The sequence below is a fragment of the Bos grunniens genome, chromosome 13 (genome assembly GCF_055505025.1).
Source record: "Bos grunniens cultivar Pamir isolate PY7600 chromosome 13, Bosgru_T2T1.0, whole genome shotgun sequence".
Classification (NCBI taxonomy): Eukaryota; Metazoa; Chordata; class Mammalia; order Artiodactyla; family Bovidae; genus Bos; species Bos grunniens.
In genome coordinates this window covers 48,016,333-48,044,263 of record NC_141177.1, presented here as the reverse complement: position 1 = coordinate 48,044,263, position 27,931 = coordinate 48,016,333, and the positions used below count along the sequence as shown (strand labels likewise).

Sequence of the window (27,931 nt, the reverse complement as noted above, 5' to 3'; positions counted from 1 at the left end):
GTAGAGCTTTAGAGAAAGAAGAATTCTTAGCTCTTTTGTTTCCAACTGTCAAGAGATTCTAGAATTCTATTTCTTGGGACTTATATGATAACTACATTTAGGGACAGGCAACTTCTTTTTCTTCTTCTTCTTCCTCACTTCTCAGCTCCACTGAGGCCTCCCACCTGACTGAGAGCTTGTTTCTAAAATAACAGCCTCCAAACTTTATCATAAATCCCATCAGTAAAGAAAATTAATTGTGTTTCCCCTGTAGGTATACATTGAATTATAAACCATACTCAAGTCCTTCTGTACTAATATGTTGCATAAATTATAAGCATTACCAAACTAGAATTTTAAAAAGGATGTGACAGACATGAAATTAACATTCAAAAGTTGTATTAACAGTACAAAGTGTCTTTTCTCTAATTGAATTACTATTATTAATAAAATATTTTTAGTAAGATCAGAATGATTGAATGAGATTAATTACCTTTGAAAACTTTGGTTTAGTGCTCTGTGGATCAATAATTAAAGGGCTAGTTTTAAGATCCACTTATTTCCATTCTCAGATTTAAAGGATATTTGAAATTAATTCTCATTATGATATGCAGATCTAAGGAAAACAAGTTCTTGTTGGTTGCACACAATTATCATTACATTCTTTTCTTAAATTCTACATGCCAATTTATCAAAGATTTTTGTTGAAGTTTACCTAATAAATGTTTACTTTTCCAGTTATGAATCTTTGCTTTTGCAACTTAATTAAAAATGAAAATTTAATTAGAATAGAGTTTTCTAGTTTTAATAAAGGGCTTTGAAGCCTACTGGATTTTTTTTTTTTGGACATTTTTGAAAAATGCTGGGAAATAATAAGATTTTAGAAGTGTGCAGATATAATACAATTTTTAATATCAAATCTCAAAATTCCAAAAGTGTAATTAGGATAGTTAAAAATTCTCTTTCCCATCTTCGGAAACACTAGTTTTCTCTCCCACTGGCAACAGCTGATACAGCTGTTGTCTTCCAGAGATATGATACATAGACACACACATATAAATAGAGTCTTTTATATCCTTCTTAAACTATACCTGTACCTTATTTTTAAAGCCTGATAGTATATTTTACGGAGAGGGCAATGGCACCCCACTCCAGTACTCTTGCCTGGAGAATCCTATGGACGGAGGAGCCTGGTAGGCTGCAGTCCATGGGGTCGCTAAGAGTTGGACACGACTGAGCGATTTCACTTTCACTTTTCACTTTCATGCGTTGGAGAAGGAAATGGTAACCCACTCCAGTGTTCCTGCCTGGAGAGTCCCAGGGACGGGGGAGCCTGGTGGGCTGCCGTCTCTGGGGTCGCACAGAGTCAGACACGACTGAAGCGACTTAGCAGCAGCAGCAGCAGTATATTTTAGGAATCTCTTTTTATGGCTGTGCTGCACTGCATTGCGTGACATAGTATAACATATTTGGCCAACTGGGTATTGATGCACATTTAAGCTGTTTCATTCTTGTCTTATAAGCATGTTACACTAAATAATCTCTGTCCATGGAATTCTCCAGGCAAGAATACTGGAGTGGGTAGCCATTCCCTCCTCCAGGGAATCTTTCTGACCCAGGAATCAAACCTGAGTCTCCAGCATTGCAGGCAGCTTCTTTACAGTCTGAGCCACCAGGAAAGCCCAAATAATCATATATATATATATATATATATATATATATATAAAATTTGCATATTTGCAAAAATATGTGTAGGATAAATTCCTGGAAGTGGAACTGCTGAGTCTTGGATTGTTTCATAGTTTTGCTAGATATTGCCAAATTGCCTTCCACATGGTCCTATATCAGGAGGTGAGATTCCTTCCCTTCTACCTGGCAGCAGCAGTTATTGAACTTCATAGTCTTTGCCAATCTGAGAGGTAGGAAATGGCTTCTTAACATGGCTTCAATTTATGGCTATGTTTCCTTTCATATGTTTAGGATTCATCTGTGGATCTTTTTCTGTGATGAACTGTCTCTAATGTGAAAAATATTACAGGTTTGTTCTTCAGATATCTTTTTCAAATTCATTTCAGAACTGGAGCAGGAAAAGTGCAAGATGAGCCTAGAGCATCTTGTTAGTGCTAAAAGTTAAGGAAATACTTAAAAGCAAAGAGAGACAGGAACAGGGAGGGATTAATATATCAAACAGAGAGAGGAGCCAAATTGAAAGAACTCCCAATGGCCAATGCTGGAGTAACTTGAGTGACCAAATAAATAACTATAGGATTAGATTATAGCTCAGAGAATAAAATAAATATCTATAGTGCATATTGGTATAAATAAATGATTGAATAAATAAATATACAGAGAAAAGAAGCAAATCTTACAGAAGAATTCTAAATAATCTTTTTAGATAGTCTCCCCTCTAGGAAACGGAGCTTAATTCTGAGTAGTGGCTGGTTCTAGTGACATGCTTCCAACAGAGAGAGTATGGAAGGGGGAAAAGAAGACTTCACAGCAGAGAAATCTGGTGGACCCCACCTTAGCCAGTGATGAAAATTGACCTCATCGGTGCTTAGTCGTGTTCTGTAGCCCTTGACGTGATGTGATGAGAAGAGCACCTACCTCTCTGGTTTTCTCCCAGCATCCACAACCCCAGTCTAATTGTGAGAATGTAGCCAAACCCTGGTGAAAGACATGCTACAAAATACCTGACAAGAATTCTTTGAATGTATCAACGTCATGAGAAATAGACAAGAAACTATGATAGAAAGAGAGAAAGATACAATAACTCAATTTAATGTAGTGTCCTGGATTGGCTTCTGGAATAGAAAAGGATAATATTCATAAAACCCATGAAATCTGAGTAGTGCCTGTAGTTAATGCATTGATTTCTCAATTTTGATGAATGTGCTACGGATATGTCACACGTTAGTGGTAAGGACCTGGGTAAAGGGAATATGGAGATAAATACAAATTTAGTCTAAAATTGTTCTAAATAAATAAAACTAAAAGATTAAAAAAATCTGCTAGTCTGCATACCTCTGATAGCCACTTATACCAGAAAAGTTGAGCAAATCTGAAGTACTTGTGTGATACTGTGCTTTATAATAAGAATATATATTTGGTCTTCATCCTTGTTTCTTGGGATGTCCTAAATAACAAAAGTGAGAAAGTTGTCTGATAGTCACAACAAATTCCTTTCAACCACACCTGAGTTTATGTTAATGATATGACTTCTCAAAGAATCTAAGGATGGGGCTGGTGTCTAGGGAAACCAACCATGTGATTACAGGGTTGGAACTTTCAGTCCTAGCCCGCTAGCCCACCTTACCTACGGCTTCCAGTGGGGGAGAGCGGCTGAGTCTAGTCCTCACTGGCCAATTAGTTAATCAACTATGCCTCAGTTATGAAACCTCCAAAAGGACCCAAAAGGAGGGGCTTAGAGAGATTCCACATTGGTGAATCAGAACATATTCACATGCTGGGGGGCTGGTACCTCCTGAACTCAACATTCAGCCAGAAGCTCTGGTGTTCAGGACCCTTCCAGACCTGGCCCTGTGGATCTCTTCATCTGACTGTTCATTTGTGCTCTGTAATACCCTTTGCAATAAACGAATATCTAGAAAGTAAACTGTTTTCTTGATTTCTGTAAGCCACTATGAGCAAATAATCAGACCACAGGAGGGGACTGTAGGAGCCTCCAATTTGTATCCTGTTGGTAGGAAGTAAAGCAACAGCCTGAACTTGTGATTGACTGTCTTGTGGGACCAAGCCCTTACCTGTGGGATCTGATGCTGCTGTCTCCATGGAGACAGTGTCAAGATTGACTTACAATACAGGATGTTCACCCAGTGTCCACTGAGAACTGACAAACCGCTTGGTGCTGTTGGGAAAACATACACGCTCAATGGACTTCTTTACGGTAAAATAAAGGTGTTGTTGTTTAGTTGTTAAGTCATGTCCAACTCTTTTGTGACCCTATGGACTGTAGCCCACCAGGCTCCTCTGTCTAGGGGATTTCCCAATCAAGACTACTGGAATCAGTTGCCATTTCCTCCTCCAGGGGTTCTTCCTGACCCAGGGATCAAACCTGTGTCTCCTGCATTGGTAAGCAGGTTCTTTACCACTAAGCCGCCAGGAAGGTCCAAAATAAAGAGGCTTAATCTCTAAATCTGACAACACTTTTAACTGCTTTGCTCATGACAAAATCAGAAAACATGGCACAAAAGATTTTTGAGATGACTCTCCTCATTACAAATTATTATGAATATTCTATTATTTAAAGGCCTCATATTTATGAAATTAATCATAGTAATTAGTAAGGTAGTTAACCTAATATATCCTGATATTACTTAATTATTTATAAAATGGGGCCACATTGGTGATAATCTGGGCCATCTAACTCATCATATATTACAAGTGGGTAGATGAAAGTGAAAGTGAAAATGAAAGCCACTCAGTTGTGTCTGACTCTTTGCGACCCCATGGACCCCTACACAGTCCATGGAATTCTCCAGGCCAGAATACTGAAGTGGGTAGCCATTCTCTTCTCCAGGGGATCTTCCCAACCCAGGGATCAAACCCAGGTCTCCTGCATTGCAGGTAGATTCTTTACCAGCTGAGCCACAAGGGAAACCCAAGTGAATGGATATATTCTTCTCAATCCAGTTATCTGGGGCATATAAATAGGATAAAGGACTCAAGAATAATGTAGCTTGTGTGATGGGTGGCAACTGGCCCCTGGAATTGGAGAGGAGCCCATCTTTATAAAGGATGGACTTTGATCAAGATTCTAGGCTACCCTTCTTTGAAATAATTAGGAAAAAGGATAAAACAATAAAAAAAAATGCCTTGGTTCATATATGTATATATATTTTTTACCATGTGAGCCTGTTTTTACAGTTTCACCTGTCATTTTTATGAGTAGAAGAACCTGAAAAGTTAAGAGTCTGGAATCAGACTGCCAGTATCTGAATGTTTGCCGTTGCCAGCTATTGTGGTTACTTTACCTTTGTGCCTCAGTGGTGTCACGTGTAGGATGGATCATAACAGCACTTTCTTCAACAGGGCAGCTACTTGGTAGACCAAATGGGGTGATACCTGGAAGCTGTTGAAATAGCTCCTGATACATAAAGAGTTCAGCATATCCTGGTTACTATCATCATTCAGAGAGGTGACCACTATGATTCTTTTTATTACCATGGTGAAGAAAATCGAGTCTTAGGCAACAGCAGCAGGCAGGTTTGGTAGCTATTTTGATGAAGAAACAGGAGACCTCTCTAAGCAAAGATTCATTCATCAGAAAGGTCCGGAGATAAGAATTCTCCGTTCAAGGCACTGGGAGATCTGAAAATCTTTTGCAATTGATTTCAAAGTGAGCATATGCAGGCATACTTCTTTGTCTCCAAATGCATCAATTCTTTGGTGCTCAGCTGTCACATCCATACATGACTACTAGAAAAACCAGTGCCCTAAACACTCCCAAATCCTTCAGGCATGGTTCAGGATGGTAGGATAACATTTATTACTCCACGAAACACACACTAACACTTTGTGGCAGTTAGATGCTCTGGGAGCATCTGTGTGTGTATGTGTGTGTGTGAATGTCTAGTTCTTCCCGTCAAATTCCTGCTGCCTTCCCCCCCTACAAATGTCCGCCTATTGGTAGATCTTTTTCTTTGCCATCATCTTTCCAAATCATCCCCATTTTCACCCTCAGATGTCAGCATGTCATGTTATCACCATTTATAATTTTTTTGAAGTCCAAGATAAATGTAGAGAGTACGTGCACTGTGGCTGAACTCTCCTTCACTTTGTAGGAAAATGTCTGTGTGGCATGACTTTTTCCATCATTTAATCCAACTGTGCACTCTCAGAATATGAAAAATCAGATCCCTCACAGGCTGACAACTGCTGGCTCCTGTCAATGGTAAAAAATAGTCGTTTCTGTGAGCCAGACGGCTGTGGCATGAGGTCCCAAACACACTAGTCTTGAGTGTGTGTGTCCCCCAAAGGCAGGCCCTGACTGCTGGAATCTCGATTATGTTGCCGCTTTTAAGTGGGAAGAAGTTTTATGGGAATAATACGGATTCCCTTGCTGTCATTTATTTATTGTATCTGAAGCTTGCAGTAATTTGTAAGCATGTGTTTAAAATTCCAGCTAACGTTTATCTCTGTTCTTGATGCTGGCAGTCTCTGATGGTGAGTGCTAAATTGTCTGGTGACCTTTCCAATGTATAATTTAGATTTGGGAAAAACCCCAGTAACATGCTGGATTCTTCAAGCTTACAAATGAAAGGCAAACTATTTATAGACAAATAATAAAACCAATCAAAATGAGATTTTTTTCAACCAAAGAAACTTTAGAAATGCCACAGTCTAGTATCGTCTTTGACCAATTAGAAAGATGAGGTTTGAAGCATAATCTTGCTACATTTTAATCTGTAGCACAAAGTTTTGCTCCAAGTAAGCATTCAGTAAGTGCTTGCTGAATGAATCTTTGTGCTTAGTGAATTGCCATAAGAAAAAGTCTCCTGGTGCCTGGCAACTAGTCAGAGTTTAATAAATAAAATATGTCTATGGCAATTTGAGGGCTTCCCAGGTGGCGGTGGTGGTAAAGAACTCTCCTGCCAATGCAGGAGACACAGGTTCAATCCCTGGGTCGGAAGATCCCCTGGAGGAGGGCATGGCAACCCACTCCAGTGTTCTTGCTTGGAGATGCCCATGGACAGAGGAGCCTGGAGGGCTATGGTTCATAGAGTCACAAAGAGTCGGACATGACTGAAGTGACTTAGCACACATGCACACATGGCAACTCAATGTAAAAACCAATCATAATAAACAACCATCTAACCCAGAGATATAAACTTCCACGAACCAGCTGATTTCACCAATGACAATTGGAGTCATCAGTCTTTTTGAACATTGCAATCATCTAGCAGAAATCTAAGCAAGAATTATTTATTGGGCAACATTGATGTTGCCCCAAAGCCTTCATATAGTTAACTGGGGAGTATACCTCTGTTCCCAGTGACTGACCTTGATTAAGGGCACTCTGAACCCTTTAGAAATGATCATTTCTTTCACCATCTCCTAGAATCCTCTGCCCGCCCCTTCCTGCCAAGGCCTGAGTGCTCAGAAGGCTGTCTCCATCTCTCCTCGCCTCCATTCAGTAAACGGTGGTTCATCCCCTAATTCAATAAGGTACTGCCACCTGGCCAGCTTGTTACTATAGCTACTCCAGTATATCCATGGCTCAGAATTTTACACTTTGCCTTCCCCATCTTAATGCTTTTTTAATTAATTAATTAATTTTAATTGGAGGCTAATTACTTTACAATATTGTGGTGGGTTTTGCCATACATTGACATGAATTAGCCACAGGTGTACATGTGTCCCCCATCCCGAACCCCCCTCCTACCTCCCTCCCCATCTCATCCCTCTGGGTTGTCTCAGTGCACTGGCTTTGAGTGCCCTGTTTCATGCATCAAACTTGGACTGGTGATCTTAATGTTTTTTTTGATGAAAAGATAACACTGCTTGCAAATCTGGATAGATTTTCATGGCAGAGTTTCCAACATGAATGAGGTTGTGTAAGAAAAGTCAAGGATCCAAGATTGCATGGAAATTCCACTTGCTGACCCAGATGTGGTAATAATATTTGATATGAGCTCAAGCAAGCATTCCACGGATGTTAAAAAATCATGGCACTTCCAGGGGGTTATTATTTCTAATTACATTTGGGGATTTTGGGAAACTCTTGATCCTTTATAGTTTTCCTTTGACTGGTAACCCAGTTTGTGGAGTATTTGAACCTCCTCTCTCTGGTTTCTGCACACACAAATCCACGCATTTTCCTGGTTATTAACATCTCCACTAGCTAGCAGGAAAATGTAGGCACAGGTTCATTTTGTTTTGAAGGAAGCTCTTGTAAAAGATTTCAAAGAAGAAGATGCTAAAATGATTGGCAAAATTAGGGCTGGGGTTTCTGTGGACTTAAACTAGTTATGCCTTTCCTGTGTCCTGCTAGAAAGAATAATTGTGTTTAATTTGGGTTTTGGAGTTGAGAGAGAAATAAATGGCTTTGGGATGATTAAAGATTCTTTGGGGAGATTAAATTGAACATTATTTGGGCCATGGGAGAATCTGGTCCTTTATATGTTAAAGACACTCTTCTTTGTAACTAATTACACACAAAAGATGAGCATGTGTTTTTATCTATTAAAAATTATTAGAACTTAAATTTTTTCCCTTTTTAAAAAATACTGTAACCATTTTGCAAAACAATACTTTTCTCTTTTGATGGGTTTTGATGATGTAGGTTAGTTTCCCCCCCTAAAGAATTGTTTGGAAATGTACAATTTCTGTGATTATGCATATCCATGTTCAGTATAAAGCAGAGGCTGGAGATAGTTGGACGTCAAGGATTTTGCAGTATTTGGAAAGCCTGCGCCTTTTAAAATGTAAGAATGTTTGGAAATGCAGAGTCTACTTGGCTTGGAAAATCCAAGGACTAAATTTGTACTTAGACATCTCTCCTCCACTTTCTGCAGCGGAGCACGTGCATATCCGCCAGAGAGCTGGGCTGGCACCAGGCTCAGTTTCCATAACCTGGCAAGGTGAGGAAGCATGGCCTCTGAATCAGGCCCCAGACCGTGAAATGGAAAATCTAATCACCCCTGCCCCCGGGGGAAAAAATGCAGGGTGCACGGCATCACTGCTTGAGGGAATAGTCCTCTCCTTGGGGAAGAGTCAAAGGGTGACTTTATTTGTCTAAAATGAGTTCATAAAATCATTTGTAAGGAAGATGATGTGAAAATGGATCTTTTGTTCATCTTTGCATGTAGCACAGGCCCAAGCATGGACTTTTGTACCCTGTGGGTGTGCACTACATCTGGTTTTTGACTTGTATTATTAAAGATATGAAACATTGTAAAATGTCTTGTTTCTCAGATGCTACTAATAATCACAAAAAGATATGAGTTTGAAGTGATTGTCTGGCATTCAAATTTCTATTTGGGGGAGAAGTATATCAATATTACAGTGGCTTAGTCTCATTCGAGGTCCTAGCTGCATGATATATATGTATAAATATAAAATGCATATAATATATAATATATCTGGCAGTATTGAATGTATTACTTAATCCCCTGCTTGGAGACAAATGGCTTGGTGTCAGGAACTCTACTGAGAAACAATGTGGATATTTTTTTTGCTTTAGTTTATAGCAGCCCTTGTCTTTGCAGGGAAAAAAAATTCTGTTATGGAATAGCTTTCTTTTATGAGCACCGGCAGGGTTTCTTGGAGAGAAGGCGATCTTAAGAGTTTTTAAGGGCTGAGGTTCCAAGAGTCTTAAGTAAGGGCCGGGAGCTTTGTCAGAGCTCACTGCTTCCTTTGCCTCATAAAACTGCTATCTCCATCCATCTCTGTTTATTTTTCTCCTGCTTTTTAATTTGCCTAATGGACTTCAGCTGAAGACTTTCCTCAGCGTCTGAGGCAAGTCAAGTCTAATAAAGCCCTGAGGACTTAGCTGGCTGAGTTCAGCACTTTTGGATGATTTTGTCTGACTTTCATCTTTGCTGCTGCCGAGTGGATGGCTGTGGAGCACCCTGGACCCGGCCTGGAGGACCTGGAGCCTGGGAAGCTGACACTGGATGAGTCATTCTTGTCTCCTCTGGACGGCCTCTGGTTGGCTGGTCTCTGCAGGGCAAGGTCTGCCTCTTCCGGCCCCCTCCCCCTCCCTTCTCTATTCCTCCCCTCATCCTCCCCTCCTCCCCCTCCCACTCACCCCTTCTCCCCTCTTCTCTCTGCCCTTCCCATTTTCCCCCTTGTGGCTCAGCTGGTAAAGAATCCACATGTAACACGGGAGACCTGGGCTCAATCCCTGGGTTGAGAAGATCCTCTGGAGAAGGGAATGGCTACCCACTCCAGTATTCTGGCCAGGAGAATTCCATGGACTGTGACAGTCCATGGGGTCACAAAGAGTTGAACATGACTGAGCGACTTTCACCAAATAGTCCTCACCATTTTACTGAAGTCTTGGGCTCCTGTCAATCACCTTGTCACCATCCAGAGAATCAGGAGCACAGAGAAATGACCTATTTCCAGGAATATTGTTTTCCATAGAAGCATAAAGTCATTTTATTTCAGATTTTTCCCTCTAGATGCTTTATCATAATACACATTTCTGGGAGAACTCATTATTTGAAATACAGGAGCTGATGGATGGTACACCCTCAATTTCATTTCCGTCAACTTTTCATGCTATCTAGGGAGGAGACTCAGAAAACTGACCACCATATTTGTGATAGGGGCTTCCCAGGTGGCGCTAGGGGTAAAGAACCTACCTGCCAACGCAGGAGACATAAGAGATATGGGTTCGATCCCTGGGTGGGGAAGATCCTCTGGAGGAGGGCATGGGAACTTACTCCAGTATTCTTGCCTTGAGAACCCCATGGACAGAGGAGCCTGGGGGTGCTACAGTCCATAGGGTTGCAAAGAGTCAGACATGACTGAAGTGACTTAGCACACAAGCATATTGGTGATAAATGCTGGTAGAAAAGTGGCAAGATCCTACTTACCTGTTGAGTCAGATGTCTCCAAGACTGGCGATGTTGTTGTTGAGTTGCTAAGTCTGCTTTGTGACACAGAGTACGGGCTCTAGAGTGTGTGGGCTCAGTAGCTGTGGCACATGGGCTTAGTTGCCCCAGGCCTGTGGGATCTTACTGGATCAGGGATCGATCCAGTTCACTGCTCTTATTTTCCTCCTAAATAATCCTAGTTCACTGGTTTTGTTTTCCTTCTAAAGAAAATAACTGCATTTTAAAATGAGGCTTCTGTGGCTAAGCCTTGAAGGAAGGCCAGTACTGAGAACCACAGGCCCCCAGCAGAAGCAGCATGGACGAGGCTTTGAATACAAAAGAACCCACATCACTGCATACAGAAGGAAGTCAACTCAGTAGGCTGCTGTGACATTTCTTAAAGACCCACCTTGCTGACCAAAGTTTTCTTCATCATAACTGGAAAGCAGCCAAAATATTCTTTTTAGCTGAAAAGTGAGCAGAGTGTGTGAAACATTTGGAAGCAGTGATTAGCACACTTAAAGGGCCCAGCATGTAAGGATGGAGATGCTCTTGGATGTGAAGGACCCGGACGGGAGGGATGGACAATTGGTAACAACCCCCAGTGCCACAGTGGAGCGTCTCCAGTTTGCAGACGTTGTTGTGTCTGATGAAAATGTGCCAACCAGAGATTCCTGGTGAGTGGGGAGAAAGATGTTCAGTGCTAGGAAGTTTCCATCTGCTCCTAATGTATATCCTCTCCTGATGTAACGTGTACCAGCTTTTTAGGAAGATAAATAAGGAAGGAAGCTCTGTAAAAAATTATCCCTAGGATGTTTTATGGCTGAAAGGACTATCGATGGAGTCATTAGATTCTGTGTAATCAAAGAGACCACACTGTGTGTATATTACAGAATCTGTGTGTGGGGGCGGGGGTTGGGCTGGGTGTCACTCAGTCGTGTCCGACTCTTTGCGACCCCATGGACTGTAACCCACCAGGCTCCTCTATCCACAGAATTCTCCAGGCAAAAATAGTGGAGTGGGTGGGTAGCCATTCCCTTTTCCAGGGGATCTTCCCAACCAGGGCACTGAACTCTGGTCTCCTGCATTGCAGGCAGATTCTTTACCATCTAAGCCACGAGGGAAGCCCTATCTTTTAGAAAGTTCTAGAAAATTCTTAGGGTTCTGTTACGACTCAAGAAGCTTTGTATAGAATTTTTAAAAAAGTCAGTAAAGAGACCCTTAAGCCCTGTTTCTCCTTATTCTTTCAGTGGAATCTAAGACTTCTATTTCACTTTGTGAAAAAACACAAAACTTTATTTTTTGGGAACCTACTAATAACATCATTGTATCTGACAGGAGTGGAAAGCCACTTCGGTGGGAAATCTGTGAGTTTCTTGTTTTCTCAGTGTTTCTGAGGAAGGACTTTGTAGTGTTCCCAGGCAGAAAGTCACGATTTGCATTTTGGAAATAGAAACAAAACAAGGACGGGAATGGAGCTGGGTCCCAGGATGAGGGAACGAAACAAGACACACACACACTTGTTGCAATCATTTATGCTGCTTTGAAAACTGGTGAGTAGGAACCAAAGATGCTGCTCCCATCTAAGCCACTGGATTACTAGGGAAGTCCCTAAGGGCTTTTTTTTTTTTTTTTTTGTACCCAGTTTGTGAAAAGCACCTGAAAATTTTCCAACCCAGGCAGGAATGGTTATCTTCCTCTCCTCATCTTCGCACCTGAAAACAAGTGATTTATACTCATTGGAAACACATTTCAGTCGTGCTGGGAGAACACTGAGAAACACAAGGGGACGAAGGTGCAAATTTCAGCAAATTAAGAAAAACAAGTGAAGTGTGTAGGGAGTGCAAACAGTCTAATTGGAGCGAAGCCCTCACCTCGCTTTGCCTCCAAGGCAATCTGGAGTCTTGGCTGTTTGCTTTGCTGCGTGCAATGTTTCTTTCTGCTCTGCTGCTGACCCAGCAAGTTGCATGGCGAAGTTTTATTGGAAAAGCATGTTTAAAGGGTATCCAAAGCAGCAAGGATGAGACTAGTGACTTGTCCCACTCTCTTTAAAGCAACCAGCTTCACTGTGTGGAGAAGGCAATGGCAACCCACTCCAGTACTCTTGCCTGGGAAATCCCACGGACGGAGGAGCCTGGTAGGCTATAGTCCATGGGGTTGCGAAGAGTCGGACACGACTTCACTTTCACTTTCACTTTTCACTTTCATGCACTGGAGAAGGAAATGGCAACCCACTCCAGTGTTCTTGCCTGGAGAATCCCAGAGACAGCGGAGCCTGCTGGGCTGCCATCTATGGGGTCGCAGAGTCAGACATGACTGACGTGACTTAGCAGCAGCAGCAGCACTTCTTGGTGGTCCTTCTCATGTCTTCCATTGATATGAATAATGATGAGTTGACACAAGGAGGGAGCGAACTGTGAAGGAGCATCTGTGTATGGCTCTGTGTTGTGGCATCCTCCTCCGTAAGCAGGGCCCACTGTCACTGGGGAGTGTGACAAGGTGACCAGGCACTCTCCAGCCCTCCAGTTTCCTGGGGGCCAGGGTCATGCCTTAACCATCTTTGTGTGTGACATTATGTCCCTGAACAGTGGATGTTCACAGGATGACCACTCAGGACCTACTTCTTGGAGGGGCTCCCCTTTCCCCAGACAGCAGGTTAGCACAGATGGGTACCATCTGGACTTGGTTTCTAGAGCAGCCGTCCTGTGGGTCTCAGGGCTCCTCCAGGAGGGGAGTGAGACTGCTCTCCACCACACATCCCAAAGAGCCTCCTTGGGAGGTGTGATGATGCAAATAAGGAAAGGGTCATGTTTGTCATGACACCTTCTGTAAAGTTTGCCTTTGACCTTCGGGAACTGTCCTGGCCCCCATCATCCTTGAGACCAATCCCCATGTCTTAGAACATGAAACCTGACTAGAGGTGGCACAGGAAAGCTTTGCTCTCAGATTTCTGCCATGTTTTCTCAATCTGGGATGCACCTGTCTGTCTCCTGCTGAAAATATTCCCTTGGGAAGGAAGATAAGAACACCTACCTGTTCACCATAGCTCATTATCACTTTGTCAAGCACATCAAGGGAGCATAGATGATGGGTGCAGGGCAAATCCGCTGGGGTTCTTGCAGAGTGGAGGGCAGAGAGAGAAGGATGGAAAAAAGGAAGGGTGGGATTCCTGGGCTTGGATGGGGAGCCAGCAGCAGTGGGAGCAGCAGGTGGACCCTAGGGAGGGCAAAGGCTAAATGGGCAAAGAAAGTCATGAACTTGGCCCCTACGGTGTGGCCTGGAGAGGATGGCACAGGCCAAGTGCAGCTCAGTTCCACACCCTTGAAGACCACACATGAGTGTGGTCCACAGGAAGGAAAGTGTACACGCTCATTGTCAGACAAAGTGGAGCGCCCGCCTGGAGAACAGAGGGGTTATTTCATTAGCTGCCTTTTATCTTTTTCCTATTTATAAGTCACATGTTTAATGCAATGGGCTTCCCTGGTGGCTCAGCAGTAAAGAATCCACCTGCAATGCAGGAGACGTGGGTTTGATGCTTGGATTGGGTAGATCCCCTGGAGAAGGAAATGGCAACCCACTCCAGTATTCTTGCCTGGGAAATCCCATGGACAGAGGAGCCTGGCAGTTTACAGTCTGTGGAGTCGCAAAGAGTTGAACATGACTTAGCAACTAAACAACAAAACAATTTAATGGAAAATGAATGAAAAAATAGAAGCAAAAAGAAAAGGGATATGTATGGGTTCAAAGCAAAAAGAAAAAAAAAAAACACTAGTACATTTCTTTCACACATTAATTCATTTAACACATTTTAAAAGTTTTTAGCAAAACACTAATATGTGGCATCCTAAAGGAGATCAGCCCTGGGTGTTCACTGGAAGGACTGATGCTAAAGCTGAAACTCCAGTACTTTGGCCACCTCATGCGAAGAGTTGACTCATTGAAAAAGACCCTGATGCTGGGAGGGATTGGGGGCAGGAGGAGAAGGGGACGACAGAGGATGAGACGGCTGGATGCCATCACCGACTCAATGGACATGAGTTTGAATAAACTCCGGGAGTTGGTGATGGACAGGGAGGCCTGGCGTGCTGCAATTCATGGGGTCACAAAGAGTCAGACACGACTGAGCAACTGAACTGAACTGAACTGAATATGTGGCAGGCTCTGTAGTAGGACCTGGGGATGAAATAATAAACACCCCTGTGGTCTCAGCCTTCAGGGACAGAAAGCGATCATTTACTGTATATTCTGTGTTGTAGTGCTTTTTAGACCTATTATATAGCATCGTATCTCAATGAATATTCTTCTATAATCTGTTTGAAAACAGCACCCTTATCATTTTACTTAATGGGCTTATAATTATTCATTAACCAAACTTGTAGTTAGACTGCTAGGGTTTTTTTACTCTTCCCTTTTTATTTGACAATATAATGTTAAACATTCTTGAATGTACATTTTATATCTATATTTTTTATGTTGTTGGTTTGATACCAGAATTGGTCATTCTTTTTTAATTGAAGTATACTTGACTTACAACATTATATTAGCTTCAGGTATAAACCATAGCATAAAACAGAAGACATATTTTTATAGCTTATGTACCATACAAAGTTATTAACCAGAATTGGTCATTCTAAGGGCTTTTGTGGATGTTTAATAAAAGATTATTTATCCAAACAATTCAGACATGACAGTTTATGAATTAGTGATATTTCTAGAATTTAACATCATATTCCAAATAGCACACTTATTGAAAAATAAAATAAAAATGTTATTCTGCCACACATCTTCTGAACACCTACTCTTTCTTTTCCTTTTCCTTATGTATTGAGGGACTGGACATATATTACATGTTTGTGTCATGCTTTCTAACAGTTGTCATCCTCTCAATCAGCTAGGAATGTGTTTTCTATCAAGTAAAAGAGAAGCAGGTTTATGTTACCTTAGACAGATGAGGTTTAGTTTTTCTTATACAAACAGAAGACTGTGGCTGCTGAGGGCTCTGTGTCTAGGCTAAAGTCTCTGTTAATCCTCTTGACTTCTCTCATAGTCACAGAATGGCTGCCCTAGCTGCAGGCATCTGTCTTCACTCCAGAGGGAAGAAGCAAAGAAGTTGGCAATCTCTTCTTTTTTTTCTTAGCATCCTATGCACAAATTTTCTTTTTTAACAGCTTTATTGATGTATCATGGATAGACAAAGAATGGCATATATTCAATGTGTACACTTTGATGGGTTTGGACATATGGAAATGCCCATGATACCATCACCATAATCAAGGTGATAGACAACTCCAGCACTTCCCAGAGTTTCCTTGGGTCACTTTGGTTTGGTTTTGTGGTAAGAACACTTAATATGTGGTCTGCTCACTTAATTTTTTTGTTTTATGAAGCACACAACACAGTATTGTTAACTGCAGAAACTGTGTTAAGCCGCAAATCTCTGAACTCACACATCAGGCACACTTGAAACAAAGAAAACCTGCAGTGGAAATCTATGCATTACCTGGCAAAGGCTGATGAAACCTCTTCTTATAGCTCTTTGTACAGATTCACATCGCACGGACACCCGTATCCATAGGTGATAAAAGTGAGTATTGAGCTTTTTCTATTTTTAGGGTTAAAATGAATAAAGGAGAAGAAATTCACAAAGGAGAGTGGGGCAGTCAGCCCATAGCATCCACTGTACACACACCCTGACTGTGTATGTCTTCATTTATGGATTTCTTACTCATCTCCTTCACCCTTTATCCTCTCTCTCTTTCTCTGTGATGTAGAGAAGTTTTGTTTTACATCGGTTGGTCTTCTCCCCTTACAACTTCTACTTTTTTTTTTTTAAATTGAAGTATAGTTGATTTACAATGTGTTAATTTCTGCTATAGAGCAAAGTGACTCAGTTATTCATATATATATTAATATATGTATGTATAGATAAATATATATATACACACACACCTTCTTTTTTACATTCTTGTCCATTATGGTTTATCACAGGATTTTGAATATAGCTCACTGTCCTACGTAGTAGGGTCTTGACGTTCATCCATCTTACACGTAGAAGTTTACATCTGCTAACCCCAACCTCCCACTCCATCCCTCCCCTAAACCCTTCTCCCCCTTGGCAATCACCGGTCTGTTCTCTATGTCTATGAGTTTGTTTCTGCTTGGTAGATAGGTTCATTTGCATCACATCTTAGACTCCATGTATAAGTGATATCATAAAGTATTTGTCTTTCTCTTTCTGACTTACTTCACTTGGGATAATATTCTCTAGTTGCATCCATGTTGCTGCAGATGGTGTTATTTGGTTCTATTTGATGACTGAGTAGTATTCCATTGTATATGGACACCACGTCTTCTTTATCCATTCGTCTGTTGGCGGATATTTGGGTTGTTTCCATGTCTTGGCTACTGTGAGTAGTGCGGCTGTGAACATCAGGATTCATAGATCTTTTTGAATTATAGTTTTGTCTGGATATATGCCCAGAAATGGGATTGCAGGATCATATGGCAATTCTATTTTTAGTTTTCTGAGGAACTGCCCACCATACTGTTTTTCATAGCGGCTGCATGAACTTACATTCTCATCAACAGTGTAGGGGGGTTCCCTTTTCTCCACACTTTCTCCAGCATTTGTTGTTTATAGGCTTTCTGAGTTTCTACTTGTATCATGCTTAGGAAGTCCTTCCCTTCTCAAAAAGCAACTGCATAAATGTCAGTAACATTGTCTTGTTTTATAATTTTGTGTTCAATACTTCTCTTTTTAATCCATTTGGAATAGGCCAGGAGGTAAATCTCTTAACATGTACAATTATCCTTGTACAACCTAGTGATAATCACGTGTCCCTTATAAAATGGACACACTGCCTTCATCATATACTATTAAACTTTGGCATCTGTTCCTAGACATCCGATTCTCAGTCTGCTGATTTCTTTGTCCACCCTGGTGCTAGTGCGCATATGTTTAATTACCGTAGCTCTATCATCTATTACATTGCCTGGCACTGTAAGTCTGCTCATTTGTCTTCTGAAATTCTTTATTGGATTTTCTCATCTGTTTAGTGTTTCTCAAGTTTGAATTATGGTCAGCTTAGTTAAGTTCCCCCTGAGTCGCCTGGGAACCTTGGAGAGTGGTCTGCTCCCATGGCCTTGGATGCTGTAGGCTAAGGAACTGTTCTGGGATGCTCCTCCAATTGAGTATTTTTACAAAGTTGACCCTTGAGGTGGAATCGGTGGACTGTTTCCAGGGAAGATTGACCTGGAGATTCATGAAAGCCTCTAGGAAGCGTGGATGGGTAGTTTCCCTCAACACATACCGAGCTTTCCCCAGAAGAGGATTCATTCATTCATTCATTCATTTTTCTCCTAAAAATTATAAGATACCTGACTCCACAGGCTCACAGAGAGCATGACCAGGACAACACAGTTGCTAGGAGACATAAACTGATGTCTGCAGTGGTCAGTACTCCCCTCAGTGGATTTTTTGCTTTAACTGAATCTATTTTTAGTACAGGATGAAGGGTATTTATAGCCCTGTTTTTTCAATGATCAGACACCCCATGCCAGGTATGTGGTTCAGACCATAGAGAAGCTGCCCGAGGAGATGCCACACAGCCCCAGGTGGGACAAGTTTCCTCTTAACGACATATTCCTGGTGACTGCCCAGCTCATTCCACCATCGTGAGCCATGTGTCAAATTCCTGGGCTTGACACATGTAAAGAGATAATTCACATGATCCCTGCTTGTTTTTGACTGTTTTTTTTTTTTTTTTTTTAATGCAGTAAAACTTTACAGTACGACCGGCATGACTCAATGTTGTTTTTGGATTTCAAAATATTGAGGTTAGATGTGCTAATGATTTGCTCTGGAGCTACTTTTACAAGGCGAGCTGGGGCCCCGCGCTGCCGGCACGTCTGAGAAAGGTCTGCGGCTGTCCCAGGGCTGCCCCCTTCCATCAGGCACAGCCGCGTCTGCAGTCCTTGAACCGGAGTCCATGGCTGGCAGACTCAGGAGCCGTGTGTGATGTAACGGTCACCATCTCCACACGATTCCACCCCTCCTTGCCCTGTCATTGCCGCACGGTTGACAGAAGTGGAGGAGGCATCTTTTTAGGAAAAGCCATTGGATAAAGTGGAGTTCTCCACAAATCTCTGAGTCTCTTTCCCAGGCCCTTCACACATGAGCTATCTCAGCCCAGCTCCAGCTCCCTCTTTTATTATCTCATTCACCCGAATGGCAGGCAAGGTCAAAAAGACTGACCTTGGTTGCTAGAAAATAATCCCCTTGTTTTGACAAGAAAAGTCTTGGCTTCTCTGCGAGTTTCGTTTTCTACAAATGTTGCAGCATTTATCTTCCGGAGAAAGACTATTAACAGATGCCCAGAGTCCACCTTATCTCTTAAGCAAAACGTGTTATTTATGGAGAAGATCGTGTGGCGAGTCTGGATCCTGCTGTTGAATTCTCCTTTCTTTCTTTCTCTTTCTTTTATAAATATAAAGAGAGAGGACTGTTTCAGACCCATAAGAGTATTTACTCAACTTGCTAACGAGTTGGTGTAAGGCAGTACAGTTCACATCAACATTAATGAAAGGTACTTATTTGAAACTCTCACCAAAAAAAAAAAACAAAAAAAAAAACCTCTGCTCAGTAACTTGAGGCTTCCTTCTGCCTCTTCATCTGAAAACTAACTTACACAGTCATCCCCAGTATCCATGCAGAGTTGGTTCTAGAACCCCTGCAGATACCAAAATCCATGGATGCTCTAGTCCCTTGTATCAAATGCTGTATTATGTATTGCATATAAACTTATTTACTTTATAGTCTTTGGAGCAGAGAAAGGTTTATTGCAGGGCCTAGAAAAGAAAAAGGGTGGCTCGCACTCAAAAACCCCAAACTCCTTCTCTTATATATTTAATCATCTTTTGATGACTTATAATACCTAATACAATGCAAATGCTTTGTAAATAGTGACAAACATAATGCCAATACTATGAAATAGTTGTCAGCAAGAGGCAAGTTCAAGTTTTGCTTTTTGGAACTTTCTGAATTATTTTGGTTGAGCACAGATGCTGAGCTGTGGATAAGAAGGGCCGACTGTCTTCATTCCAACTGACCCCCTCTGGAGCCTAGCCGTGGGTGAGGGAGGGGCAGGTAAGGGAGGTGGTCTTAGGCTATCTGCATGCATACCTCCCAGCGACTGATGTGGAAAGTCTGGCAACAACAACAACAAAAAGGGCTTGAGCTACAAGTATCCCTGATATCTTTTCTTTCTTTCTTTCTTTCTTTTATGATTTTTTTTTTAATGTGGACCAATTTTTAAAGTCTTTATTCAATTTGTTACAATATTGCTTCTGTTTTCTGTTTTGGTTTTTCGGCCAGGAGGCAGGTGAGACCTTAGCCCCCCAACCAGGGATCGAATCCGCAGCCCCCTGCATCGGAAGGCAAATTTCTGTTGTCGTTGTTTAGTATTTACTTACTGACTGCGGTGGGTCTTCGTTGCTGCTTGGACTTTCTATGGTTTCAGCGAGAGGAGGCTACTCTCTAGCTGTGCTGTGTGGGTTTCTCATGGTGATGACCTCTCTTGCTACAGAGCACAGGCTCTAGCGTGCACGAGCTCAGCTGCCCCGCAGTACGTGGGATCTTCCCGGACCAGGGATCGAACGGATGTTCCTTGCATTGCAAGGTGAATTCTTAACCACTGGACCACCAGGGAAGCCCAGAAGGCAAAGTTTTAACCACTGGACCACCAGGGACGTCCCCTGAAATCTTTCCTTTAATTGAAAATTTAAAGACTCACCCAACTCCTAGTTTGATTCAGCATATCCACAAAATCTCGTCTAGTCTGGACTTCAAGGAGCAAGCTCTGACCCTCCCAGCAGGGAATCTAGCACACTAAACACGGCTCTGCATCCCACCCCACCCACACTGTCTGAGTTCTCCTGCTCTGATTGCCCCCATCTCCCTGGAAGCGAGAACCGGTAAGGAAGCAAGGTCTGTGATAATGGCCAGAACCCGACTCTTAAGCCATTACTGCCAGTGTCTGAGGAAGGAAGTGAGGGTCTTTGACAGGGTCGCTAATGGAATGTGCATTAAATGAGGTGTCTTGGAACGAGGTTTCCCAGAATGACAGGGGTGGGCATCTCCTCTTCATGACTCCAAATTCTCACCTCGAAAATGCAGTCACTTTTGTCTCTCTGGACTGCTTAAAGATACTTGTGAAAAGTTAAGATCTGCCTCTTTAAAGCTGTGCTGCGATTAGTCTGTCTCTTTAAGAGAGAAGCAAATACTTGCTGAAATGCCTGATTTGGAGAAGTTCAGATTTCAATTTGTTTATTGCCCAGTGACGTTTTTCTTTGCTATATATACTTCCTCAGATAAAACAATATTACTCTTGCCTACCACACCAGATGTCCTAATGTTGGGTTCAGAAATTATGGCCAGTGTGTAAACACTGCATGTCTTCCCCGTTGTGTGTGCATGTGTGTGTGTGTTGTGTACACTGTTTAGATCACAAACGGTTCTGACCAATATCCAGAAATGCAATTGCACTGTGGACACAATGATAGAACAGAATTCATCTGCTTATCCAGAGCATCAGACAACATAGTGACCGTCATTAACAAAAGATGCTGACTGTTTCTGAGTGTTTCCAACTATGCCAGCATTTTAGATGGCCTGGGAGTACCTATTCCTATTTGGGTAGTAAAGTCCTGTGTCTGAGAGCTTGCCCAGCTGATCTGAGCCTGAGTTAGAGCGTGAGTTTTCAGTCTATGTGAAAGAGATGAGAAATGCAGACTCTTGGGCTGGAGAAGGCATTGCCCAGCATCCGTGTGCTCCTGCCGCTGCAGGCTGCTCCCTGGGGCTGTGATGCTATCAGCATTCTTGGCAGAGTCCGTCCAAGTGACGGATGATTCATGAGCTGTAACTACCACGATCCTTGACAAAAAACAGTGGGCTGCGAAAGTCGGGAGGTTGTGGGAGGACAGGGCAAAGGGGGCTCATGTTATCTCTAAAAATATCTCTCCATAAAATGTTGAAAGAAGTTCCTTTCTAACTATCTGTATGCATGCTTTTCTGGGACAATGCTTTTTTTTTTTTTAACCATAGGCAAGTTTTGCAGAGAAGTTTGTGGCAGGAAGGAGAGAATTTAGGTCTTTTTATTGTCCATGTTTTCCAAAGCAGAATCAGTTTTCTTTGGTAGTTCAGGAGCTGGTGTATAAAAGCGTACACGTACAATTCGAACAACAGGGTTGGAAAGTGTGTAAGAGAAGGAGAGAAAAGTTTGCTTTGAAGAAATTCGTTGTCAGGCTCTCCTGTTGCTGGCCTGGGCAGGGTGCAATTTGTTCCAGCACAGAACTGCTTTCTGTGTCATCAGATTGAAGCACGCTTCACTGCTCTAGGTGTTCTATGAAACCCAACCTGGTTATATGTCACTGCCAACATGAGCGATCACATTAGTCTTTTAATATGTACTTTTGTCCACAAAACCACTGCTGTAAAAGCCCTCGCATTAGGAACAGGCTGTAAATAATCTTCTGGCTGAGCATTGACGCTCCTGTAATTTCTCCCCGAGCCACGGCCTCTCTGCTTAGCAGCACAGGACGTGAGGTCACCCAAGGTTTGGCCTCAGCAATGTCTGTTTCAGATGACAACTCCAGGTGACTTCATACACACCAGCCCGAATTCCATGCCTTCTCTGGACTCCTGGATCTGGGTCAGCTCTTTGCAATGTGAGCACGTCAGTTTTTCCCTCCTTTCCTCCTGGAGCAGCCCTAAAACTTTGCAGTTTTACCATTCCAGTAACTGCACCCCACCCCCATCCCATAAGCAGAGGGGCCAGGGCAAGAGCCTGGGTGATGGACCATGTACCAGCTCCTTTTGGGCATAGGCACAATCGGGAACAAGATTCTGACTGCCTGCATCCAGGGTGGACCCTGTCACTGTCCAGGGAATCTTGCCGAGAACAGAAGAAAGCCCGAGACGGGGACATTCGCATGATCTTTGACTGAATGGAGGAGCCATCTGCCTCCTGCAACAGCAGGATGGGCTGACAACCCCCCAAGGAAATTTCAGATTCCCTTTCAGGATGGAAAAACCCAAGCATCACTTGAGCTCATCTCTGTTGTCTTTTAATCATCTGCCAGATCAATAAACTACTTCTCAAGACTGGGTTTTCCAAGACAGTGTCTGGTATAGATTCTTTGCCTGGTAGAAAGTATGTTGGCTGAAACAGGTCCAGACTTACAGCAGGCTTTCCAGGCCAGCTGACCGAGGTGCTGGACCAGGCTTCCAACTTGCTACTGCCCCAGAGGGTTCACATGCAAAACAAGAGGCAGTTCAGATGCTGCCACCAAGCACAGTGGGGATGCTCATTGTCCCCAGGTGGCCTTCCAGGAAGGGGGCTCCCTTTGGGATGGGTGAGGGTGGAGTCAGGCTCAGCTACCTTCTTCCACATGGTGACAGCACTTTTCCTACTTAACCGTTGCCCCAATCCTGAGAAATACACAGGCTATCTGGGGAGGCCATTCCCCAAAACACTTCAGGCAGGATGTTGTAATCCACAAAATGAGGCGACTGATACCTGCCTCGTAGGATGGGTGCATGAATCAGGTGCTACACAAGCCTTCATTTAGGGATGTGGAAGATGTCACAGCCAACAGGAAAACCTCAGCCTCACAAGCCTTTCAGGAAGAGCCACTTGAAGGTTCTGTGCTCAGCCAACATGCATGGAGGGGAACCTCACCCCGTTCACTTGTCTTAGAATACACTTCTCCCAATTTCTAAACACCCAAGCTCCTTCACTAGATCTGAGCACCCTGCTGGAATTCCATTTTGTTTAATCAGCACTTTAATTAGTTCTTAATTCTCTAATAATGGTGACAGCCAGGACTGTCTTTAGCAGCAGCAAATCCTGCAAGAGTTACTGCGTTCGCTGAAAATCCAACCTATAAACATGACTGGACCATGAAGGCGATGGCACCCCACTCCAGTACTCTTGCCTGGAAAACCCCACGGATGGAGGAGCCTGGTGGGCTGCAGTCCACGGGGTCGCTGAGGTCGGACACGACTGAGCGACTTCACTTTCACTTTTCAGTTTCATGCATTGGGGAAGGAAATGGTAAGCCACTCCAGTGATCTTGCCTAGAGAATCCCAGGGACGGCGGAGCCTGGTGGGCTGCCGTCTATGGGGTCGCACAGAGTCAGACATGACTGAAGTGACTTAGCAGCAGCAGCAGCAAGACCCATCAAGCTCTTATTTTCTCAAGATGAAAACTTTGATACTAGGTTTGTGTCAATAACTTGTTACATCATTCTTCTGGAAGCTCTTCGAGTCGCCCCACTGTGTTGACCCCCAAAAGATGCTCTTGGTTCATTTCCACTGGGAAATCCAGCTCTAATTTTCAGTCACCACAACTTGGTTCTCTCAGCTCACTTGTCAAAGAGCTATTAATTCTTAGAGTCAGCAACAGGAGAGAAACACTTTTGAAAGGTAAGGAGAGAGCAGTGCACAAAAGCCATCATGGTGAATGCTGCTTTGGCTGCCAAAAACAAAATTTCAGCATAGAGAGGTCACTTAGTCCAGCGCATGCTCAGCATGTACAGGTAAGTTCTGTTGGGTGTCAGGATGTAGTGGGCAGAGCACTGGGCTTGGGTTCCAAGATCAGTTCAGTTCAGTCGCTCAGTCTTTTCTGACTCTTTTCAACCCCGTGAATCGCAGCACACCAGGCCTCCCTGTCCATTATCAACTCCCGGAGTTCACTCAGACTCATGTCCATCGAGTTGGTGATGCCATCCAGCCATCTCATCCTCTGTTGTCCCCTTCTCCTCCTGCCCCCAATCCCTCCCAGCATCAGAGTCTTTTCCAATGAGTCAACTCTTCGCATGAGGTGGCCAAAGTACTGGAGTTTCAGCTTTAGCATCATTCCTTCCAAAGAACACCCAGGGCTGATCTCCTTTAGAATGGACTGGTTGGATCTCCTTGCAGTCCATGGGACTCTCAAGAGTCTTCTCCAACACTACAGTTCAAAAGCATCAATTCTTCGGCGCTCAGCTTTCTTCACAGTCCAACTCTCACATCCATACATGAGTACTGGAAAAACCATAGCCTTGACTAGACGGACCTTTGTTGGCAAAGTAATGTCTCTGCTTTTGAATATGCTATCTAGGTTGGTCATAACTTTCCTTCCAAGATACAGGTGGTCTTTTTTTTTTTTTTTTGAGATGCACACCAAACACTTTGGGATAAAATGATGGGATGTCTGTGAAATTTCTTCAGTAAAACAAAAATAGACAAAGCAAACCAGAAAAATACAGACAATGACTAAAGCTAGGTGATGGACCCAGGGATGATCCATTCTCTCTGCTCTTCTTAGGTTTGAAAATTTCAATCATTAAAAAAAAGAAAACCAAATGCTTGGATTTCCATTTTGATGTTGACATTTATCGGCTGAATCACCGAGCCAGTCACTGGACCTCTTGGCTTCCTTAGCTGTAAAATCAGGGATTAACTTTCATCATTGCTTTGAGGACTAGTGAAGTAATGCATAAAAATCCCTTGTCAACCCTAAAGTACTACACAAATGTCAGTTTTTCACTGATTAAAGTAGAAGATAAATCAATCAGATGCTGGCTCAGACTGCCAAGAAGTGGCTGAACTTCCCCTAACACAGCTCTACTTGCTAATCCTCATCCCAGCTCCTCCCAGATGGTTTTCTAATTGGAACTTGGTGCAGGTTCCTGCCCCCAGAGGCAGGTTTGGACCTTTCCTAGGGGTGTGGTGACCTGGAGTTCATTCCTGGGATCCATTCAGTGGCGTAACTGGGGCGGAAGAAAGGGCTGGGGAGAAAGCTTGGTTGCCTCTGGCTGGCAGCAGGACAGCGGTGCTCTTTCATTTTACTGTTGATTTCAGGCCATCTGATGCTTGCAACTGGCTCTCTTCATTTCAGCCTGGACCAGAAAATCTCAAGAATAGGAGTGATCACCAAGCCCCCTCGTCACCTCCTCTCCGGGAGACTGAAGCTGATGGCAGATGATGACAGCGCCCTGGACTCAGAGCTTCTGGCTTGGTTGTGCTAGGGAGTGAGTGAGGATGTGAGGTCTCCCTCACGGCCTGTCCACCCTGGGCAGGTGAGGCTGGAATACCTAATCCACACAACAAGCCATTAATATTAATACCTGACTTCTAGGATGGCTGCATGAATCAAGCAAGATCCTGACACACGTTGTTTACAGACACACAGACAAGTCTCAGCCTCAGACATCTTTCTGAAAGCCACTTGAAGGGCTCCTCAGCAGGGAGGAGTAAGGAGGGGACATGTTCCCCACTCGCTCCCCTGACAGCACCCTCTCCCAATCAAACCTGGGCGTCCATCTGACTGTGTGTCCCTCTCCAGCATCTGCCTTCCCTTCTTTCCACCCTCCTATTGAAACCTGCTTTTAACCAACTCCCCATCTGAAATAGGTCTCTGGGCTTAATTTTTCCTTTTCCTGGGGGCACTTTGATTTTATTGGGATCACAAATTAAGCCCCCAAATGAGGTGATTTTTTCAAACCTGTAGGACACATGGGAGTGGGGGCAGGAGGATCTGGCACGTAGCTTGCGGCAGGGCACCCAGCATGAGCTGGGATGTGCTAACTGGATGCTGCACACACAGTGAGGTTGGGGAGGGGGGTCCTGGACATAAGCTGGGCTGACCCTGAAGGCACTTTGCATTTTTTTCTTGCCTTTTTGGATCCTTGCTGATGTCCATGCTGGGTTCATCTCTTTATCTTTTAAAGTCCAAGACTGAAGGGATTTTTACTGATGAAACCTCACAATAGCTACAGACAGACCCTCACAGAAGCCACCAAGAAGTTACCTTTCTAATGAATTAGAAAATAATCAGAATTAGAAAATAATAATCTAATGAATTAGAGCAGGGGATTGAATATTCATGTTCCTGAGACTGTCTCTTATGGAAGGTGTCCCACACTGGCGTTTCAGAGACAGGTTCCCTTTTGTGACAGGCTTCCTCTGTTGACCTATTTGGGGTTGTGCATTTGGAATCCAGGGTTCCCACCTACGTCAATGGAAATCTTGTGGGCAGAGGGAGGGCGATCGTCCAGCATACCCACACTGGGCCGGAGTCCCCAAACAGCTGGGTGGGGCCAAGAGCTTTGCTCCCAGAGAGAGATGTTATTGTCTGAGACCTCGGAATCCTGCCCTTCAGTTTAGTGAGAGTGGCTAGAGCTTTCTTACTCAATTTTCAAATGAACAGTAAATTTGTTTAAAGATACAAAAACTTGAAACATAAATATTTATATCTCAAAGACATTTGTCACAATTTCTAGGCCTCTGGAAGGGCCAGCAAGTGCTAGCAGAGAACCCCTGCCCGAACCTCCATGGGGGTCTGCAGGCTGATTTGTGAAGAGTGTGAAGAAGGAGGAGAAGGTGGCGCTCTGCCCTGTACCGGAGAGTCACCTGTGTTTTGAGTTGAATGTCTCTGAGACTTACATGTGTGTGTGCTCAGTTGCTTCAGTTGTGTTTGACTCTGTACAACCCTATGGACTGTAGCCCGTCAGGGTCCTCTGTCCATGAGATTCTCCAGACAGAAATACTGGAGTGGGTTTCCATGCCCTCCTCCAGGGGATCTTCCTGATCCAGGGATTGAACCCGCATCTCTTAGATCTCCTGCGTTGACAGGCAGATTCTTTACCACTTTACCACTAGTGCCACCCGGGAAGCCCCTCTGAGACTTACATGTGCACATAAATATAGAAAATACACATCTGAGGAAGAGATCCGTCACTGATGGCCAGGTTTTCACCATTGCTTCCTTGCATTTTTCCCATTGCAGGTCTGGTCTCCATGGGGAGCTGGAATGCAGTGGACATCTTTCCCGGAAGCCGTGATGTCTGAGATAAGAGGAGAGCATTTCAGCGGAACTTTTCTTAGCCTCCTGTACAGTGTCCTTATTTGCTTCTTTAAAACAAAAAACAAAAAACAAAAAAAACAGTGTTCCTTTATTTGAAATGTTGTTTATTAAATGCACTCGATTTCTTCACGCATCTCTCTCCCCTGGGACTCAGAGAAACTGAAATGTCCCTGGTCTTCAGCCTCCCAGCTTTAGTTAAATGGGCTTTTTCCTGGACATAAAGGGCAAAATAAAATGGAGAATACTTATTTCTGGGCAAATTTGTTGGAGGAGATGCTTCATCCTACACACCCTGTGTTTTGGGAACACGTGTCATCTTTGTTTTCTTTAAATGTGGGACCCACTGTCTCCCACTGTGTCTTCAAAGGCTCCCAATAAGACTCAGACTTAAATCCCACATTATTACAGGTTCTAGGGATGGGGTTTCTCTGAGAGGGTATTGTGTCCTGGTGAGATGATCTGTTTGGGGAAAATGACCT

The 27,931-nt window shown here is 43.3% G+C and overlaps 1 long non-coding RNA gene across 1 annotated transcript; it reads left to right on the top strand.

The window, feature by feature from the left end:
- The first annotated feature begins 10,625 nt into the window (after positions 1–10,625).
- Positions 10,626–27,578, top strand: LOC147360939 (uncharacterized). The gene is made up of 3 exons (XR_015139515.1): positions 10,626–11,221; positions 25,485–25,665; positions 27,375–27,578. It is a non-coding gene; the product is annotated as an uncharacterized LOC147360939 (long non-coding RNA).
- Positions 27,579–27,931: the final 353 nt, after the last annotated feature.